The sequence below is a fragment of the Tamandua tetradactyla genome, chromosome 3, assembly GCF_023851605.1.
Source record: "Tamandua tetradactyla isolate mTamTet1 chromosome 3, mTamTet1.pri, whole genome shotgun sequence".
In the NCBI taxonomy this organism is placed as follows: domain Eukaryota; kingdom Metazoa; phylum Chordata; class Mammalia; order Pilosa; family Myrmecophagidae; genus Tamandua; species Tamandua tetradactyla.
In genome coordinates, this window is record NC_135329.1 from 3,227,752 (window position 1) to 3,249,111 (window position 21,360).

The following is a 21,360-nucleotide window of genomic DNA, read 5'->3' on the forward strand; positions in this document are numbered from 1 at the left end:
GAGGTAGGGACTGAGCCCTGCCCCCCTCGGGGGCTGGACCTGGCAGACTGAGAGCCAATCATACAGGTTGTTAGAACCTGATAATCAAGTGAGTCATGGCGACAGGACACTAGGGTAGATAAGCCACAACGGGCAGGAAGCTTAGAAGCCTTGTGAATCACTTCACCTCCAGGGTGCAAGCTGCTGCCTCGGTGTCCTCTTGTGGCACCACACAGGGAGAGTATGCCCAGGTTGCATCCAGCCCGGGGTGTGAGGTCCTGGGCGTGACACTGTGGGAAAGCACGGGGTGCTGGACCAGGCGGGTCCAGGGCGTGGAGACTCTGCGCTGGCCCCACCTCTGGGTGACTGGGCCAAGTCCCCCACCTCCTCCTGCGATCGGCTGACAATGCCTGTCTTTCCCCAGGAATCCAGGGCGTGGATTCCTCTGGGCAGGCAGGTGAGCCAAAGACAGTGAACCCACAAGGGAACAGAAGGCTGTCGTGGGCACGGACACAAACACAACCATACCGACACACTCACACGTGCACACCCTGTTGCCAACGCCATTGTTAAGTCAGTTGGGTGACGTGCATGTCAAGCTTGTGATAACGCGCCATGGCCCCCAGTTCGTGGGGTTCCCCAGGCTCATCCCTCGGGTCCAGGGGTGGGGCCCCCCGTGGGCTGGGCCATTTTGGGGAAGCTGCCAAGCTTTTCCTGGAAGCTCCTCTCAAGGGGACGTTTTCATGGACTGAGGCTCGGCTGGGCCGGGCGTGCACCTCCCCCAGCTTTTACATGCAGGGTGGGGCTGCCTCCGCTGTCTCCTGGAGGGCGCCTCCTCCCTGGCAGCTCTGGCCTGCTTCTGCCCAGCACCTCCTGAGGCCAGGGCGGGTACCCTGGTGCCTGTTGCTTCTGGTCCCTCGGCTCAGGTGCCCTTATCCTCTGTCCTGGCTCCTGCGGGAGGGCTCAGCAAGTACTCGCTGGGATTGGCTCCTCAGACTTCTTCCAGAAACCCAACTGGAGTTTCCACTCCTTGCCTAGCTGGCCAGGGCACTGCATAGGAGCCCGGAGCCCATGGAGAGGTGGGCACAGTGGGGAGCAGGGGGACGCCGGGGCCAGGCGGCCATCTGCCCCATCCCAGCTGTCTTGGTTTGCTAACGCCACTGGGGAATGCAGCATACCAGAAACGGGTTGCTTTCTATAAAGGGAACTTACTAAGTTACAAGTTTACAGTTCTAAGGCCATAAATATGTCCAAACTAAGGCATCCAGAGAAAGACATCTTGACTCAGGAGAGGCTGATCTGGGAAAGCATGTGGCTGGCATCTGCTGGTCCTTTGGCTTCTGGTTTCAAACAGCTTCCCCAGGGGTGTTTTCCTTCTGCATCTCTGAAGATCTCTGGCTGTGTGGGCTCTGAAGCTTTTTCCAAAATGATTCCCTCTTAAAGGGCTCCAGTAAGTGGATTAAGACCCACCTTGAATGGGTGAGATGTATCTCCATGGAAACCGCCTAGTCAAAGTGTCCCACCTAAACAACAGGCCTGCCCCGCAAGGCTGGATCAGGAAAAGGAACGTGGCTTTTCTGGGATAGTGACAGTTTCCAACCAGCACCCCAGGACTGGAGGCCTGCGGGGAACACCAGCCCTTGCCCTGGCCCAGCAGCCACCAAGGCAGTGCTGGTGGCCATCACCTGGCCAGGGAAGGACAGGAGGGAGGGGCTGGGCAGCTGGCTCGGGCTGCAGGCGAGGGTTCTCTGCCCCAGACTGATGGATGGCGGTGGGCGGCTGGGTCCCTTCTCCTGAGTCGGTGGCTGGCCGGGCCCCTTCTCCTGAGCTGGTGGCTGCCTGGGTCCCTTCTCCTGAGCCGGTGGCTGGCTGGGTCCCTTCTCCTGAGCCGGTGGCTGGCTGGGTCCCTTCTCCTGAACCGGTGGCTGGCTGGGTCCCTTCTCCTGAGCCAGTGGCTGGCTGGGTCCCTTCTCCTGAGCCGGCGGCTGGCTGGGGCCGGTGGGGCTTCGTGAGGCGCCTCCCGGTGCTGTGGCCTGGGGCAGAGGATGGGGCTGAGGAGGCGGGTGCGGTTGCGGGGGGCCGGGCAATGGCTAAGAGCCCTTTCTCCAGAGGCGAGTGGGCGCCTGGCAGAGCAGACACACGTCCGCACAGGCACCCCGTCAGGGCCTGTGACGAGCTCTCTGTGGCAGGGCCGGGTCCCTCAGCCAGTCTGTTTTCTTCCGGGCAGGTCTGGGGCCAGGGCTGGGCCCTGTACCGGGTCGTTTTTCTGTCCCGGAGCCCAGCGCAGGGTCCCTCTGACCTCTAGGGGTGCTGAGCCAATCCTGCGGCCTTAGGCGCGGCCCGACGTGCGCCCCTGACTTCCTTCCCAGCCAGCCCCATCCAAACTGCCCTCCAGGGAAGTATCCTGAGGGACAGGGTGGGGTGGGGTGGGGCTCTGCAGCCAGAAGTGGCAAAGGGGTGCCGACAGGGAGGTCAACGCAGGCCAGCCATTCCCGCCCCAAATAGCACCCCCTTTTGCGTACAAAGCCCCATGTGTTTGATGCCTCCATTGACCTCACATGCCGATAGGGGAGGCTCTTGAGGCAGGCAGGCTCACTCCTGAGCAGGAGCAGCTCCGAGGCTGGACCTGATTGGCCTGCTGGCTCCCCGACATGCCAGCGCCTTGCAGCCCCAAGGCCTCTTCTCCAGAACAAATGGCCCTGGAGCTCCTGGGGGAGGTCTCAGAAGGGCAGGCGGGGAGGGTTGCGGGGCCGTTCTCAAGAGAGAAAACAGTGAAGGGCGTACAGACTGGGGAGAGGGATCATGCTTTAGATGACGAGGACTGAGTTTGAGGTGGTGCCGTCCAGGGGACAAAGGGCGTTGTGCCCTTCAGTGGTCCGTCACCCACGGCTGTGCTGGAGCCCCTTTTGCCCCGTGCAGTACAGTGACCCGCCAAGGGGCTTCCATTCAGAGGACAGCGTGGCCAGAGCCCTGAGCACAGGCCGGTGTGCGTGCGGGAGGGTGGGGTAGGGGTGGGGCTGCCCTATCTAAAGTGCTGGGTTTGGCCCCTGCCGTGTTAGAGGCCGTTGAGATCAGCCGCAGGACATCCTGAGCCCGGCCTGGAGCACCTTGGGACCAGGACCTGTCACTGGCCACTGGTCACTGCCTCCTCTGTGGATGCCTGTGCTACCACCTCTGACACTCTGTCCTGCTGTGGTGGCTGGGCTCCAAGGCGACCCGCAGGGCAGCACGCCTCTCGCCACTCACGCCTTGGCGAGGTCCCTCCCACACCGAGTCCAGAATGTGACACAAGAGGAACGCAGGAGAAGCGGGCTGGGCTTGGAGAGGAGTGCACCTCCCCCTCCCTCTCTGCACCTCCCACTCCCTCTCTCTGCTCCTCCCCCTCCCTCTCTCTGCTCCTCCCCCTCCCTCTCTCTGCCCCTCCCCCTCCCTCTCTCTGCTCCTCCCCCTTCCTCTCTCTGCACCTCCTCCTCCCTCTCTGTCACAGTGCTCACTTTTGCGAGCCCAAGTCACCTGTAGCCTGGCCACAGGGCAAGGCGTCCCAGTTTCTTGCCGCTGCCATAACAAAATGGCACAAACTGGGTGGCATAAAGCAAAAGACTTAGTGTCTCAGAAGTCTGAGCTCATTTGGCAGGGCCACGCGTCCTCTCAGCCCCGTCTGGGAGAGCCCGTCCTGGCCTCCCTCCTGGCTGCTGGTGGGGATGGGGCCGTTCTTGGCGTCCTTTAGTTTGTGGCATAATTCAAGCTCTGCCCCTGTCACGTGGCTGCCTTCTCACTCTGTCTTCGTTCCAACTTCCTCTCCTCATAAGGCACCAGTCATGTTGGATTCGGCCCCACCCTGATCCAGTTTGGTCTCATCTTAACAGGTAACAGCTTTACAGTCTGTTTCCGAATAGGATCCAGAGACGGGCAATGGCTCAGGTTGCCAGCTGCTATGACAAGTACCACACAATCGGTCAGCTTAAACCACAAGTTTTGTCTCAGGCCGTCAGAGGCTGGAAGTCCAAAATCAGGGGACTGGCGAGGCCCTACTTTCTCCTCAACGCGTGAGGCATGCAGTGCTGGCTCAGTGGTCCCGGGCTTCCCGGTTTCTCTGCGTCTGGTCGCAGGGTGCACTCTCTCTCTCTCCTCCTGTCCGCTCTTCCAGCTGCCAGGCCCTCCCTGTGGCTGCTCTCACCTCTGGCGCCTGGGTGCCTCTTTTTAGAAGGCCCGGTACCATGCGTTGGGACCCACACTCATTGGCACCGCCTCGCCATCACCACTAACAGCGTCTTCAGAAGGGCCTCGTCAGCACAAACTCGCGCCCACGGGCACGTGGACAGAGGCTGGGAACGTGGCCTTCGAGGGGGCACAGAATTCAATCTACCGCAGACGGTTAGGACTTCAACATACCTTTTTGGGGGACAAAATTTGGTCCATGACAGTCCTCGCCTCCTCCCTCCCCACAAATCCATGCCCTTCCCATGTGCAAAATACGTTCAGCCCATCCCAACACCCTCAAAAATCAGTAAGATACATTATGGGATAAAGTGCCTCTCCATCTGTGGACCCGGGAAACCACAAAACAAGCTATCTGCTTCCAAAATGCAGTGATGGGACGGGCACAGGATAGACTTTCCCATTCCAGAAGGGAGAAATAGGAAGGGAAAAAGAGGATGTGGGTCCCAAGGAGGTCCCAAACCCAGCGAGACACACTCCATTAGATTTCCAGGAGAGCAATCGGTGGCTTATACTTGGTTCCCTGGCTCATTTTCAACTGAACCAAAAAGCTGCTCATTTTGAGAAGGCTCTGCAACAAGTCCAAGGCTGCTGTGCAAGCTGCTCTCCTCGCGGGCCGTTCGATGCAGCAGAGCCAATGGTGCTGGGCGGGTCAGTGGCAAATAAAGATGCTGTCTGGAGCCTCTGGCCGGCCTCTGGAATCACAGCACAGACCCTTAGGATTTTGGAGCAAAGCCCTGCCACCCTCTGCAGATACCTACTTTCCTTTTGAGAAACAGCTTTGGCCTGTCCTGACAGAGACCAACACTTAGCCACGGGCCACCGAGTTCCCGGGAGGGTCGAGGCACCCATTGTGAGCTGGTGTGCACAGAGCACTTCATCACCAAGTGGATGTGGGCTGCACAAGACAGCGCCCGAGCAGGTCCGGAAGGTACAGATAAGCTAGTGACAAAGGCCCAAGTGCCCTTGGCCCCCCATTGCCTTCTTTTTCCCTGCCCACAGCTGTCACTTCTTGGGGAGTTCCCTATGAGGGAACTGGCTAAGGAAGAGAAATCTCAGGCCTGGTCTGCACAGTTCTGTGTAATACACAAGCACCACCAAATGTGGGCAGCTGCAGCACTGCAGCCCATTTCTGGACATCCCTGAAGGACAGTGGTGAGGGAAAATCCTCCCAGTGGGAGAACTTTGACCACTGCACCTGATGGCTCTTTGCTTGGAAGGAGAAATGGCAGGAGGTGCATTTGTGCACCGAACAGTTGTCTGTGGCCAATGGTCTGGCTGGATGGTTAGGGACTTGGAGGGGACACGGTTGAGTCCTGGATAAAGTCTTGCCTGTGACAAGTCCAGCCTAAGCCAATAGATGTCTTTGTTGCTTATGTCAGTTTGTGTTGGGCTCTTCTGTCATTTGCTGAGCTCGGCTTCAGGTCTGGCCTGCTCCAGGCTCCAGGCATTTAGCCTGTACTTCCCAGAGTTTCAGGAGGGAGAAAAGTGTCCAGGCAGAGAAACAGCCAGCTGTCCAGAGTGGTGAGGGAGCACACGGCTTTCAGAGTGTCTGCAGCTGCTGCAGGAGGTTGTAGGGATGAGGGGGGCGGGGAGGGGCGTGTGCACAGCAGGTGCAGTGATTTGCGGTGTGTTTACTGGGATCCTATGGGTGAAGCCACCCGAGTTTCACCTAAGCAGTCATAGGTAGCACCGTGCACCCTCCCCAGGGCTCCGCCTCTGAGGCCCTCACCCCACCCCTCGGCCGGCTCACCCCAAAAGAGAGGCCAGGCATCAACACAGCCACACAGGCCCCTGGGGCTCCTCTGACTGCCAAGGGGAGAGGCTAGTGTCTCGGTGGGTGTGGTAATCCCACCTGGTGCATGTGTATACTCAGGCGCACACACAGGAAGCCAATTACCCATTCTCAATTAGCCCTCGGGGACATGCTCCAGAATCTCCCTTATCTCAGAGAGCCCTTTGGAGCCTTTGACCCCAGAGCTGGGCGAGGCAGGAAAGGAAAACACTTGGGAAGAGAAGTGAAACTCGCCCTTTGCTGCAGCTCGGGCCTCCAAGCCCTGGGGGCACAGCGTATGGCCTCCCTCGTGGCCACCAGCCTCGGGCAGACCACGTCCCCTGCCCCTGCCCCTGCAGCGGCGTCCCCTGCTCACCTGCCACAGGCAGCATTCTGAAGCGCCACTTCCCTTCCCAGATTCCTGCTTCTGCGTCGGGGCAGGTCCTTTTCCATGACTCGGGTCACTGAGCTCTGTAAAGCCCACCTCTCCACCTCACCTCTCCCCTTCCCTGCCTCACTCAAGGCTCCAGCCTCAGTGTCCTGCAGCATTCCCTACGGTGCCAACAAAGGACACAACCTGGTGGCTTAAGACAACAGAAAGTTATTATTTTACAGTTCCATAGGCCAGAAGTCCCAGTGGGTCTTACAGAGCTAACATCCCGGTGTTGGGATGGCTACCTTCCTTCTCGAGGATGTCGGAAAGAATCTGTTCCCTTGCCTTTTCGAGAAGTCGGCATTTCTTGGCTTGTGGTCCTTCCTCCATCTTCAAAGTCCGCTACAGAGCATCTTCATCTCTCTCTCTTCCCCTCTCTCCCCCCTCCTCCCCTTTCCCCTCCTCCCCTCTGGCTCCCTCTCTCCTCCCCCTGCCTCTCCCCCTCCTCCTTCTCTTGGCGCACACAGCCCTCTGCTTCCATCATCACCTCTTCTCTCCAGCTGTCATGCTTCTGCCTCCCTCTTACAAGGACATTTGTGATGACATTTAGAACCTGTTCTGGTCTGCCAGCTGCCGGGATGCAGCATACCAGAAACAGAACGGCTTTTAAAAAGGGGAGTTTAATGTGTTGCTAGTTTACAGTTCTGAGGCCAAGACAATGTCCCAGTCAAAACAAGTCTATAGAAACATCCAATCAAAGGCATCCAGGGAAAGATACCTTGGTTCAAGAAGGCCGATGAAGTTCAGGGTTTCTCTCTCAAGTGAGAAGGCACATGGCGAACACAGTCAGGGCCTCTCTCTCGGCTGGAAGGGCACATAGCGAATACAGCGTCATCTGCTAGCTTTCTCTCCTGGCTTCCCTTCACGAAGCTCCCCGGGAGGCATTTTCCTTCTTCATCTCCAAAGGTCACTGGCTGGTGGACTCTGCTTCTTGTGGCTGTGTCGTTCTGCTCTGCTCGTTCTGAATTGTTCTCATTCTCCAAAATATTTCGTCTCTTATAGGACTTCAGAAACTCATCAAGACTCACCCGAATGGGTGGAGACACGCCTCCAGCTAATCCAGTTTAGCAATCACTCTTGATTAAATCACATCTCCAGGGAAATGATCTAATTACAGTTTCAAACATACAATACTGACTAGGGAGTAGAAGAAAACGCTGCCTTTACAAAATGGAATTAGGATTAAAACATGGTTTTTCTAGGGTACATACATCCTTTCAAACCAGCACAGGACCCCCCCACCCCATATTCCAGGGTCATCATGTCATCTCTAGAGCCCTCATGCCACCACGTCTGCCCCGGCCTGGAACGTCTGCCTGCTTCCCACTCGCCCTTTTCTTACAGCAGAACATCTCCCATCTCCCTGAGGCAACAGGAAACACACCTGGGACCTGTACCCCTGGAGGGGGGCCGGGCACGTCCCCCTGCAGCCCTGTGGCCCCTGCCACCCCAGCTCCGGGGCGCGCCTGCTCTGTGCTCCTGAGACAGCCTTGAAGCAGAGCTGCAGGGCCCCTGTGGTGAAGGTGCAGCGGGGACAGCGGCCACGAGCAGGCCGAGGTGGGGGGCTGCGGACGTGGCGGGGGTCCCATGTGCGCTCCTCCAGCCCACTGTGTCCTGCGCACACCAGCTGCTGCCCCCGGGGCCAGTCAGGCACAGGGGACACCGGTGGCCCCTTGGGTGGGATGAGAGGGCCCTGAACTTGGGGGGCAGGGGGACCACAGGAAGGCTGGATGGCTCTGAATAGGACATGGAGAGGAATTCGGGGTGCAGCCTGCACCAGTGAGGGGGAGGGCCTCGGAGGAGGTAGCGTTGGAGAAGCGAGGGTGGGGAAGGGCTTTGACTGGGAGGCAGCCCTGGAGGGAGAGGGGCTTGGGGGGGGGCCTCCCTCTCCAGGGAAACTGCAGAGTTTGCCAGGAGGAATGCTTGAGGTTTTCAGGTTAAATGGCAGCTTAAACACACATATCCAATTTCACTTTTCCCCAGAACTTCACTACAACTAAAACAGATTTAGAAGGACAACATAAAACCACAAGAATGAGGAAAACAAAAAGGAGGTAACAGTAACAGAGTTGTGGACGGCGAGCAGCAAATGACAACCTTCGCAGGGCCGCAGCGAGGAGGCTGGGGAACCGGCCGTGGCAGGTTTCTCTGGATGTGGGGCTTGGCTGAAAGTTGTTTAAGAAGCGGGGGGCTTGCGGTCCCCTGCCTTCCCGTGCCCCCCACCCTGGCCATGCTGCCAGCAGGTGAGGTTGGGGACAGATGGGGTACGCCAGCCCTCTTCCTGCGACACCCCCTTTACAGGGGATTAGAAGAGTCTTCTCGAAGCAGGAACACTCAAGACGGAACCCTAAATTTGACACAGGGAAGTCCTCGACAAGCAGTGCACCCAGAATGCTCTGCGAGGGCGGCAGTGCTTGGCAAGTCCCGGCCGGAATGATACAAAAAATGAATATTCTGACAACAAAAATGAAACACTCTTGAAATTAAAAGCATGGTAGCAGCAATAAAAGGTCTGGAAGACAAAGTTGGGGAAATCTAGAAATTAGAAAGAAAAAAAAACAGATGGAAAGTAAAAGAGAAGTATTTCAGGATTGGCCGAGGAGATCCAATATTGAAATAACAGAGATTACAGAGGGAAAGGGGTCCAGGTTGGGGGTGAAAAGAGAGCCAGGCCGAGCAGGCTTTGGCTGACTCTCAGACGAGCAGAGCCCGAGGGAGAATTCCACCCGCTGTAAGGGGAGCACAAAAGGCAGGTCCCAGCCCAGGACGTGGGCTCAGAGTGGCTCTAAGGATGCCCTCAGCAGTGCTGGGGCACTAAGAGACAGAGAAGGGGCCACAGAATAAAGGCACATGCACTATACCCTGCGGAGTTATTAATTATGTGTGAGACAGACTAAAATAAAGATAATTTTAGAAAAATGATAGCACTCAAAAATTGGCCTCCCAAGCAATAGTGCTTGTGGTAGTGAGTTAGCTTCAGGTGTCAGCTTGGCCAGGTGAACGTGCCTAGTTCTGTTGCTGTGGACATGAGTCAATGATACGTGAACCTCATTTGTTGCTCATTACATCAGCAGTTGGCTGGAGGTGTGCCTGCTGCAATGAATGATGTTTAACTTAACTGACTGGTGCTTAAATGAGGGAGCTTAACGTGGCACAGCCCAAGCAGCTCAGCATCCCTCATCTCAGCACTTGCAGCTCAGCCCAGGCCTTTGGAGATGCAGAAAGGAATCACCCCGGGAAAAGTTGTTGGAACCCGGAGGCCTGGAGAGAAGGCCAGCAGAGATCACCTTGTGCCTTCCCGTGTAAGAAAGAACCTCAGTTGAAGGTTAGCTGCCTTTCCTCTGCAGAACTAATGAAATAAATCCCCTTTTATTAACAGCGAATCTGTCTCTGGTGTGTTGCATTCCGGCAGCTGGCACACTAGAGCAGTGCTCACGAACCTGCTGGAGAAGGTGCTTCTCCACATGCAGGAGTCCTGGGTCCCCCGTGGACGGTCTAGGGGGCCTGGGAAGATAAGGGGGCACCCGTCTTGGATGCGGCCAGCCCTGGCCGGAGCAGCTCTCACTGGGACGCCCACTGCCACTGGGCAGTCTTGCCACTTGGGGACAGAAGGCCCGGGGGTCTGGCTCTGCCCTGGGCCTGTCTTGACCATGTATTGGGAGGCACCTGCCCCGTGCCTGCTGCCTGGGCGGTCCCACTGCAGGGTGCCCTGAAACTGGGTGCAGAACGTGCTCCCAGAGGGAACAGCAGAGCAGGAGCGAGGGCAGGTGTCCTGTCCAGATGCCACCCCGAGAGTCCTGTGTTGCCCTCGGCTCACTCCTGGCCTTGTCCAGGGCCACCCAGGAAGGGCTTTTGGATGTGGGTCCTGAACCAACCAGGAGGGGCTTTCGGACCTGAAGTCAGCCAGGCTCCCAGGGACTGCGTCGGGCTTGTGTCCCGTGAAGCCCCCAGCTCACGTGGCCTTGTCCCCAGCATGCCGCCCGCCCCGGACAGGTCTGCCCCATCACCCCTCCAGCTGGCCCTGCCACGGGGACTGGCCTTTCCAGCCTCGGCTCTCCAGCGCGCTTCAGCCAGCGGGAGGCCCCCACGGGACACGGAGGAAGGTGCAGAGGAGGGCGAGTCTCTGCCAGACCTGAACCTCTTGCCTCCCCGGGGTGGCTGCACCGCAGTTCCTGGCCGTGTATCCCCCGGTTCCGGGAGCTGCTCCCTTCCCCTGGCTCCTCAGCCTCCGGGCATCAACAGCTCCCCAGGGCAGCAGCCTTGCCCCCACCCCCCAGCTCTGCTCACACCCTGTGTCTGCTCAGCGCCCTGGAGAGCGCCCGCGGGTTTCCTATGGGGGTGCGAGGGCTGTGCGCACTCAGGACCGCCCCACACACAGCTGCAGAATCTACGGGCGAGGACGAGCTGCCAGGGCGGAGGGTGGGGCGCAGGACACACACACGGAGCCCCCCGGGGCAGCGTTGCCTGTGTGGGCACACCAGCACCCACGTTCTGATTGTTCCTTAAACTATGCCTGCGGGCTTCACACGGTCTGCTGAGCATAGAAATTCCAAAAGGAGGGGCGTGAGAAGTCCTGTTTACATGTCACTGTGTGCCTTGCTGTGTCACCTGCTTTTGTAATCTGGGTTCAAGAATCCTGCCCCACTCGGCTCGGTGGGTGCCCTGGGAGGCCGGGCGGCGTGTGCAGCGGGGCTGACCCTTCCAGCAGGAGCAGCTGCGGCCCAGGGAGGAGGCCCGGCACCCCTTGGCTCCCGGAAGATACGGCGTGTCGGGGCAGACGGGGTCTCCCCTGTGTGTGTAGCAGGGGAGTCAACTCACTTACAAATTACAGAAGAGGACAACCTCATGGGGGCCCAAGGCCTCCAGGCAGCCTGGGTCACCCAGGGGCAGTGACCGTGCTAGGGTGAGGCTGGGAGGGACTGCTGTGACACTAAGAGGGCTTGCGCCGGGGTGAGCAGGTACATTGGTCAGAGGTCAACCAATCCCCTCGGCCAGATGCCGTGGAGAAGTTAATAAAGGGAACTCGAGCTGACAGGCTCCACAGTGGGCCAGGGGTCAAGGGCCCTGTGGGCAAGAATCACAGCCAAGCCAGGAGCGGGGGCTGCCCTGGGGAAGGCCGCCCCCCGCCACAGCAGCTCAGCCCAGGCCCCGGCCTCACTGTGCAGCCCCTTGCTTGGTGCACTTCCAGCAGTCCCTCAGGGGGGCACAGGGATGGCAGAGCCTGGCCACCGTGGCTGCACCCCAAGTGCTGGCTGCCGGAGCCTCCTAATGCGGAGAGTTCTCAGGCGCAGGCCTCGTGTGTATAAGGCGCAGGGTGCAGACACAGGAACCCTCACGCCAGGGCACGGAGCCCGCGTTGGGTGCGGAGGCGGCACCTTGAGCCCTGGGTGAGCAGGACTGATGGACTCCGTGTGGGTTCTGGGCCTGCTCGGGGTCAGTGTCGGGGGCACTGGACATCACCCTACTGCCCCCCAGGTCCCGCGGGTTTGGGCCTCTAGCCTGTGCCCAGTGCAGAGACCACTCCAGCGCCTACCCGTTCCTCCGCTGGCCACGCCGTCCCTCTGGGACCCTCACCCCAGCCACCCACCCACCCCTCTGCTGGCCACGCCGTCCCTCTGGGACCCTCACCCCAGCCACCCACCCACCCCTCTGCTGGCCACGCCGTCCCTCCGGGACCGTCACCCCAGCCCACTGCCTGGGCACCGAGGCCCGGCACCTCTTCCCAGGGCCGGAGCTGCTCGGGGAAAGGCCGCCTCCATGCCATCCAGGACTGGGGCCCCGTGGACAGGCCTGTGGACCTCTGGCCAAGCCGGGCCCAGGTGGGAGGGCTGAGCCCCCCAAAGCCGCGGGAGCTGGGGCCTGATAGGCAGGGGCAGCCCTGATGGGGATGAGGCCTGGAGCAAATGGGCACTGTCCCCCCAGCCCGCCTGCCCCCTGACACATGAAGGAGAGTCAGGCCCGGGGAGGAGGGGGACACGTGGAGGGGGAGGTTAGGGAGGGCAGCGCTGCCTTCAGGGACCCCCCAGGGAACCAGCAGAAAACAAGGGAGGCTTAGCAGCAGGTCCGAGCTGAACCTGCACAGCCTGGCCTGGGGCTGGGGGCAGGGGCTGCAGAGACCGCCCGCTCCTGCTTCCGTCTGCCTCGACCTCCCCAGGCCGCCCCAGTCTGTCCTGGGTGGCGCCTCTCCCCAGTGACTGCGCAACTGTGGGGGGCGGGGGGCAGGCTGGGGGCTGAGGAGTGCCCCCTCCCGCCTGCCGGGGCCGCTGTGCGCCCAGCGTTGCAGGGGCCAGCATCGGGGACCAAAAGAGGCTGACCTGGTCTCCATGGGCGGCTCCTGCCTTCGCCCAGCTCGGCCAGGCTGCCTCTCTCCTTGTCCTACCCCCTTTTGGCCCAGAAAGAGGGGCCACCATCACCCCCGCCCCAAGGAGCCGCGTAGGAGAGGGAATCCTGGAGACCCCTTCCCCAGAGAAAGGTGCGGAGAGGGGTAGCCCTGGGGACCCCTTGGGTGGCCTCCTGCTCAGCTCCTCGTGTTTCCGCCCTCTCCAGCAGTCACCAACTGCTTCATTTTATAGATGGGGAAACTGAAGCCGGGGCCAGGGGGACAGCGACACTCCAGCCGCGGGAGAGCCAGGGCTCAGGATTCTGGCTCCGCGGCCCCGCTCTGCCCCCTGCCTCTTCTGGGAAGGCACAGGACAGAATCAGAACCTGCGGGGGCAGCTTGGGAGGTGGCCCCCCACCTCTGCCGGGCAGGAGAAGCTGGTCCCCCACAGGGGCCTCAGGGCCAGCTCCGCATACCCCCACAAAACGGCCTGCGTTTCCCCGGGGGGAGGCCCCACAGGCTCCACCCAGCTCTCCTCAGGCCCGGGATGGGGACCCCACTTCTCTCCCTCCCAGGGAAGGAGAGGATGGGGTGCCCCAATCAGATGTGCCTTAGACACCCCAGGCCCCAGGGAGGCTGCTCCTCTCCCCTGCAGGGAGACAGCCGCCCAGCACCCCATGTTGGCTCCCCCAGGACCCAAGGACCCTTAACCTGCTGTCCCAACCGGGCTGGTGTCATGGCGTTTGACCTCACAGAGCCCCAGGAGAAGCCTGCCTCTCCTGTGTGGGGGTCGTGTGGGGACGGGGAAGCTTTGGCCGCATTCAAACCCGGGCTTGAGTACCAACTTGCCACCTTATCACTTTGTGACTGTGAGCAAGTGGTCTGGCCTTTATGAATTGGTTTTTCCAGACTGCTGAGTGGAGCCAGTTCCCTCCCTGGTGTAGTGAAGGCAGGAGAGGATAGTACCTGGCCAGTGCTCAAGCCAGGTGGCTGTAATTAATGAGCTCCAGAAGCTCTCCTCTGAACCCCAACTCCCAGGTCCCGGTCTACCCTTCTCTGTGGGTACATGACGCCAAGTCCCATGGCCAAATCCCATGGCCGAGTCCCACAGCTGAGTCCCATGGCCGAGGCCCACAGCCGAGTCCCATGGCTGAGTCCCATGGCTGAGTCTCATGGCCGAGTCCCACGGCCGAGTCCCACGGCCAAGTCCCATGGCTGAGTCCCATGACTGGGTCCCATGGCAGAGTCCCACGGCCGAGTCCCATGGCTGAGTCCCATGGCCAAGGCCCACAGCCGAGTCCCATGGCTGAGTCCCATGGCTGAGTCTCATGGCCGAGTCCCATGGCTGAGTCCCATGGCCGAGTCCCACGGCCGAGTCCCATGGCTGAGTCCCACGGCTGAGTCCCATGGCCGAGTCCCATGGCCGAGTCCCACGGCCGAGTCCCATGGCTGAGTCCCATGGGTTGAGTCCCATGGCCGAGTCCCACGGCCGAGTCCCATGGCTGAGTCCCATGGGTTGAGTCTCACGGCCGAGTCCCATGGCCGAGGCCCATGGCTGAGTCTCATGGCCGAGTCCCATGGCTGAGTCCCATGACTGAGTCCCAGGCATCGTTGCCTGCTATGGGGTCGGGCTTTCGGCCCCCCTTCTTCCCCACTCTTGGGTGGTGTCCCATGGCTGAGTCCCATGGCCGAGGCCCACAGCCGAGTCCCATGGCTGAGTCCCATGGCTGAGTCTCATGGCCGAGTCCCACGGCCGAGTCCCATGGCTGGGTCCCACAGCCAAGTCCCACAGCTGAGTCCCATGGCTGGGTCCCACAGCCGAGTCCCACAGCCGAGTCCCACGGCTGAGTCCCATGGCCGAGTCCCATGGCCGAGTCCCATGGCCGAGTCCCACGGCCGAGTCCCACGGCCGAGTCCCATGGCTGAGTCCCATGGCCGAGTCCCATGGCCGAGACCCACAGCCGAGTCCCATGGCCGAGTCCCATGGCCGAGTCCCACGGCCGAGTCCCATGGCTGAGTCCCATGGCTGAGTCCCATGGCCGAGTCCCATGGCCGAGACCCACAGCCGAGTCCCACGGCCGAGTCCCATGCCGAGTCCCACGGCCGAGTCCCATGGCTGAGTCCCATGGCTGAGTCCCATGGCCGAGTCCCATGGCTGAGACCCACAGCCGAGTCCCATGGCTGAGTCCCATGGCTGAGTCCCACGGCTGAGTCCCACGGCCGAGTCCCATGGCTGAGTCCCACGGCCGAGTCCCATGGCCGAGTCCCATGGCCGAGTCCCACGGCCGAGTCCCATGGCTGAGTCCCATGGCCGAGTCCCACGGCCGAGTCCCATGGCCGAGACCCACGGCCGAGTCCCATGGCCGAGACCCACAGCCGAGTCCCATGGCCGAGTCCCATGGCTGAGTCCCATGATTGAGTCCCAGGCACCGTTGCCTGCTATGGGGTCGGGCTTTCGGCCCCCCTTCTTCCCCACTCTTGGGTGGTGTGGGTGAGAATGAAAAGGGGTCCCTAGATGTGATCCACACACGACACCCTCCCACTGCTTTATTCACGATCTCCCAAAACTGAGAAAAACAAATATTCGTCAACTGGCGAATGGGCAAACAAACGGACACATCCAAGTGATGCAAGAAAAAAGAACAGATTGCGAATGCAGTCAACAGCTTGGCTGAATCTCACAAGCCTCATGCTAAAATCTAGAAGCCCAGTGAAAGAAAACACACCCGGAAGCCTACATACGACAGGATCCCTGCAAAGGCGAAATTGCACCACGGAGTGCAGGCCAGTGGTCGCCTGAGGGGAGGTGGGCGCTGGGCTCTCTGCAAGGGGCACGAGCGAATTTTATGGGGTGGGAAAATATCCACTATCTGGGTTGGTGGTGGGTGCATGACGGTTTCCAGCTGGCAGAACTTACCAAGCTGCACATGGAAACGAATGGACTTCACTGGGTGTAAAGTACGCCTCACTGAAGCTGGGTGGGGAGGCAGCCTTCCCACCTGGAAAACACCACCAGGGAAGCGATGCAGCATCTTACCTGGCCGCATAGATTTCTTACGCTAGGGAACTCTGAAGTGTCCAGTACCTCAAGAAAAAAAGAATTTGAGTGACCAAGGGAAATGGGAGAGGATTTGAAGAAATCCATTATCAAGGCATCACTGGACAATTGATCTTAAAGAGGCCTGCAGGGAAGTGTGCAGAAACCTTGCTGTATTTACCCGCTGCTTTCCTGCCTGGGCCACAGGACTTTGTTCCCAGGGCTGATCTCTCCCTAGCACCCTCTCCGTCTCAGAGTTCCATCCATAACATACTATTTTGGCTTTCGGGCCCAGCATGGGGAGGTGCTGCTTCTGCAGTTATGCTTAAGGCAGAGCCTGTCTCGCTGAGCTTTCTCTCCATCACCCCCCCTGCTCCCTCCCAGGGCATAGGGGGGTCTCCACCAATGTGCTAGGATAAATGTACATTCGCATCAATTTGTCCAGTCCCACTTGGTACTCAGGAGAGAGACCAGCTCCACCTAGGCTGAGCCCATTCAGGGGCCCTGTGCAGGGACAGGGCAGGACTTCTCAGCCGGGCTTGGACACAGCTACACCCAGAGCTGTCAACAGCATCTCTCGAGGCTGCCTGCCCCTTGCCTTCCCGACTCTCCCTGCCCCAGGCTCTTACTTTTTTTTCATGCAAGAATGAATTCATATTTCTAGTGTGAATCCATGGACAGATGGGTCTATAGAACCCTTTCAATCTTGCTCATCTTTAATATGGGACTATTACTTACAGACCCACCAGAGAAGCAGCTTCACTTCTGTCTACTTCCTTCTCCTGGCACTCAGCCTCGTTAGCTGCCTGCTCACCCATCTCTAGGGTCCGTCCCTATTTTCTGTACTGTGAGCCTCTGATTTGATCTTTACCACGGTCATAAAAGTGGACTCATATAGTGTCTATCTTTTGTGTCTGGCTTATTTCACTCAGCATTATGTCCTCAGTCAGGCTCATCCATCCTGTCCTGTGCTTCGGGACCTCATTTCCTTGATGCTGCATAATATTCCACCCGCGTGCATACCACATCCCGCCATCCAGTCATCTGTTGATGGGCTCTTGGAATGCTTCTTTTAGTGATTGTGAATAGTGCTGTTGTGAACATCGGTGTGCACACCCTGTGCCCCTCCCATGTGCTGGGACAAGCATCGTGCCCCGGGCCCTTTTTACCTCTCTGCTCCTCTCCTCAGTGCTGCTCTCCTCCCCTCCCTCCCTCCCCCTCACAGCCTCTCCCTCTGTCCCCTGCTGTCTTTGTTCCCCTCCTCTGCCTGCAAGCATCTTCCCTCCCCCTTCAGCCAGAAAACAATGTAAAAGACCGGACCTCAGCCCCCACCCCAGTGGAGCCCGGCTGGGCAGGCCCAAGGCTTGGAGATGTGGCCTCTGCTTGTCCTCCTTTCCCACTTACCTCCCTCTCACTTTTCCTCCTGCCCCTTGGGACCCCACATGTGCGCCCTCCCTGCCCGGCACCCCTCAGTGGCCAGCCCAGGCTGAGGTCAGAGTGGACACGGGGGCAAGTCAGGGTCAGGGTCGGAGCAAGATGGGGGCAGGGGCGGCCCTGGGCGAGGCAGCTCTCCCTTCTGTCTTGGCCGTGAGGCCCCCAAGTTCACGGCCAGCCATGCCCAGCCTCTGTCCTCCTCCCTACGGGGGTGGGGGCCAGCTGGATGGAGCCCTGCTCAGCCTCGGTCTAGCTGATCCAGCTCGGCCCCCGAGTCCCCTGCCCCCAACTGGGCTCCCGTCAAAAGGCCTTGGCCCTCAGGCGCACAACTGTAACTCGGGGGAGCCGGGCCCTCTAGCTAATGAGTGCCCTGGCCCAGACCAAGGCAGACCCCTGGGCCCTGCTGGTCAAGGTCAGCCCGGGGGAGGGGCTGGGGCAAGGGCGGGGGCGGGGGCGGGGGAGGAGCAGGGCCCAGAGCGCCCCTTCCCCACTGCACCCAGCTTTGCTGCCCTAAATGGGGGTCACCATCCTGGAGGAAGAAGGCAGGAATGTCCCCTGTCCCCTGCGGGCTCCGCCCCACCCCCCACCCCAGGGCCCCCAGAGCTGCTGCCAGGGCTCATTATTTGGCCGCACAGGAATTTTAACTGCTAACATGTGGGATCAGGAGACTCCGGAAGAGCACCGGCCCTCAGTACTTTGATGCCCTTCACTCGGGGCTTTTTAAATTTTAATTTGGGGTGACCTCTGACCTGAGCTCCCATTCCCACAGATGCCGGATCTTTCCGTGCCCTCAGATAACCTCTGCAGTCAGCCCCTTGTGATGGGAGCCGCTGCCGAGATGGGCTAGGAGCCCCCTGACCTTGTGTCCCTGCCAACCCTGGGCTCGCCCTCTTCCCCCCCAAGCCAAGACGCCTGGGGACCCCCAGGCCCCTCGTCCAGGCCCTTCACTGCAGCTGCACCCGCAAAGCAGCGGCAACCCAGGCTGCATCCCTGCCTACCCACCCCGAGGATGCTGCATCCTGCCACCGCGGGCCTCCTCCAGCAGTTCCTTCATCCGAGAGGCCACTCTTGGGTCTGGAAGAGATTGGGAAGCCCCAGAGGAGCTCTTCTGAAAATGAACACCCAAGAAAGATCCAAAATCAAAGTTCTGCCAACTCTCCCCATGCAGCCGGGAAGAGCACACCTGTCCTGGTGGACCCAGGAGGGACGCAGCACATCCCTGGGACAAGGGGGCAAGGCTGGCCAGGCGTCCGGCTTCTCCTCAGGGGTCCCTGCACAGCCCCAGCTGTCTGTACCCTCACCCCCGCCGGCCTGCGCAGCCAACACGGGTCTGTTGGGAGCCTGAGCCCCTGAGCCAGCCTCTGGCCTGAGCCCCTCCGGCAGCTCCCCGTGTTCACGCAGTGCCATGTGCTGGGCCCTGAGGCCTGTCGGGCCTGTCCCCTCACCCCCTACCCCAGCCCCTCCATCTACCCAAAGGTGCCTGTCCACCTCCAGGAAGCCCTCCCTGGCTGAAGGGGTGTGTCGGTCTCGAGGCCCCCAGGCCGGGCCCCGTTCAGGGCAGCAGAGCTCTCTCAGGGCCGCAGGCAAGTGGCCTATCTGGGTCAGCTGACTCAGCCCACAGCCCCGTGCCCCCATGTGTCATCTAGCACATTCTGTGCGCTACGGGAGTTAAGCAGGCAGCATAGGGCTCGGGGCACCCGGGAGGCAGCAGGGGCTGCGCGGACTGGAGAAGGGGCGCTGCTTGTGCACCGTGGTCCAGACCCAGATTCTCTGCAGGCCGAGGTGCAGCTGCGGAGGCCCCGGAGGAGGAGAGAGCTGCCTGGCAGAAGCAGGAGCCCAAATGGGGCTGCCGGCTCCCAGGCGGATGGACACCACGGGCCACAGTGTTGCAGGGCACAGGAGCGCTCGTGCTGGCTGGGTGTCCCCCTGCTTGGGGAGCTGGAGAGGCCGAGCCCTGTCTGCCGCCCACCCCGTCTCCCCATGCCCCCAGCCCCTGCCCAGCGAGCCCCGAGACCAGAGCCTTCTCTCTCCTCTACCCTATCTTCCTCGTCAGTCAGGGCTTCGGAGCTGGAGGGTCTCAGGAGCATCGGGGCAGCCTCACCTGGAGACCCCTGAAGGCACGAGTGGTTCCCCATGACCCCTCCAGAATGCGGCTCTTTCACCTAAGGGGCTGATATAGGGCCTGCTGCGACCTCGGGGGGACAGTCGCTGCTCCCCAGGTAACTGGCTCTTCTGCTCCCCCTCCCGCAGTGCCCTGCGAGCAGACCCCAGACTCGTGGCTGCCCCTGGGCTTGGACGCCCCAGGAATAGGGCAAAGGACCACCCACTCTCTTCCCAGGGCCCAAGAGGGGCATGGCCAGCTCCCCTCCAGGGAATGGTCATCACTTCAGAGGATGTTGAGACCAGAGGGTGGGGAGCAGGAGAAAGAGGCAACCGGCAGCCCCCCAGGAAGGCCTGGAGAGGGTGTCCGTAGGGGGAACCCCCGAGGAGCCGAGGCTGCCGAGGAGAAGGCAGCGATGAAGAATGGTCTATGCCCACGGGGCTAGGAGCGCCCACAGAGCAGCGACCCCACTGCATCAGCACGGGCATTTCTATGTTAGAAATACAATACGCACATTCTCAGGCTCTGCCTCAGGCCGCCTGGGCAGGGGCCCAGCATTCTGCAGTTGAATAAGCCCCCCAGATGGTGGCAACAAATGCCCCAGCTTGAAAAGTACGGTCAGGAAGGATGGCCAAAGGGCAGGCAGGAGCGGTGGGTCACGACAGAGCAGGGGCCCGAGGAGACGGGGGCCTAAGGGAGGGACGGGGAGGAGAGAGCAGTCTCACACGGGCATGACCGCTGGCGTGCAGAGGAGGGTGAAGTAGGCTGGGCCCTGCCGGGGACCCCCCTTTCCTTGCCGCCTTGGGTGATGGCTCCGCATGCTGGCGGCGGGAGGCGGCACTGCAGAGCTGAGCCTCGACCTCCCCCTCCTCCTGGTCTCCCAACAGGACGTTCCAGGCATCAGGCTAGAAAGGAGATACCTCCAACCCACGGACTTAATGTGACCCAGTAACTGCTGCCAAAGACGTTTTCAGAGAAGGATATGGCTTGGCACGTTCAAATTAGATCTGAAAGCCACATCTTGTATGGGTGGGATTTCCTACTCCTGGTCATGCTTACATCACATGGGAAAGTGTCAGGCAGCCCAGACGCCAACTACAAGATCTGTGATTATGGACCTACCTTCACCCCAAAACGGAGCACAGACAACCCTCCTGGGACAGGGCTCTCTTTGGAGAATAAGTTGGCTGAAGGGTTGAAAGTGACTCTTGACCATCTTTGTACCAAACGGGAAAGAAGAGTGGGATAAACAGGATTGTTTCTGTTTTGGCAATCATGTTGATATAGATATTTATGGAAACCGCCTATGGCCGGGCTGGGTTGGCCCTCAAAGGTTGGCTTGCTAGCTGTCAGATGAGTTTTGACACAGCCAAATCCAGACTGTCACAGAATAATTTTGCTCTTGGTTGCAAAGCTGCAGACTTCCAGCTGCACACTCATGTGGATGACGGCACTGAATTTGGAGGTTCTATCTACCTGGAGGTTATTGAGAAGATCGAAACTTCAATAAATCCTGCTTAGACAGCTGGCAGTAACAACACCCGTTTGGGCATTGTTGCTCAATACAAACTGGTTTGTAGGACTTCTCTATCTGTTAAAGTAGATAACACCAGCCTGACTGGACTTGGTTACACTCAGACCCTTCAACCAGGAGTCAAACTGACCCTACCAGCTTCAACTGATGGAAAGAACTTCAGTGCAGGAAGTCACAAGGTTGGGTTGGGATTTGAATTAGAGGCGTAATATAGTTTTGTTTGTTTGTTTTATGTTTTTACTGAGATATCTTCACACACATATAGTCCATCCAAAGTATACAACCAATGGCTCACAGTATCATCACACAGTTGTGTATTCATTATCATGGTCAGTTCTAGAATATTTATGTCACTCCAGAAAAAGAAAAAGAAAAAACTCATACATCCCACATCCCTTTCCCCTCCCTCTCACTGACCACTAGTATTTCAAAATTTTTTTTACTCCCTATCCCATTATTTATTTATTTTTATCCTTACTTTTTTATTCATCTGTCCATAATCTGGATAAAAAGAGCATCAGACGCAAGGTT

At 59.6% G+C, this 21,360-nt stretch overlaps 1 pseudogene; it reads left to right on the forward strand.

Moving 5' to 3' along the window:
- Positions 1-19,587: 19,587 nt before the first annotated feature.
- Positions 19,588-21,038, forward strand: LOC143675482 (non-selective voltage-gated ion channel VDAC3-like; annotated as a pseudogene).
- The last annotated feature ends 322 nt before the right edge of the window (positions 21,039-21,360 follow it).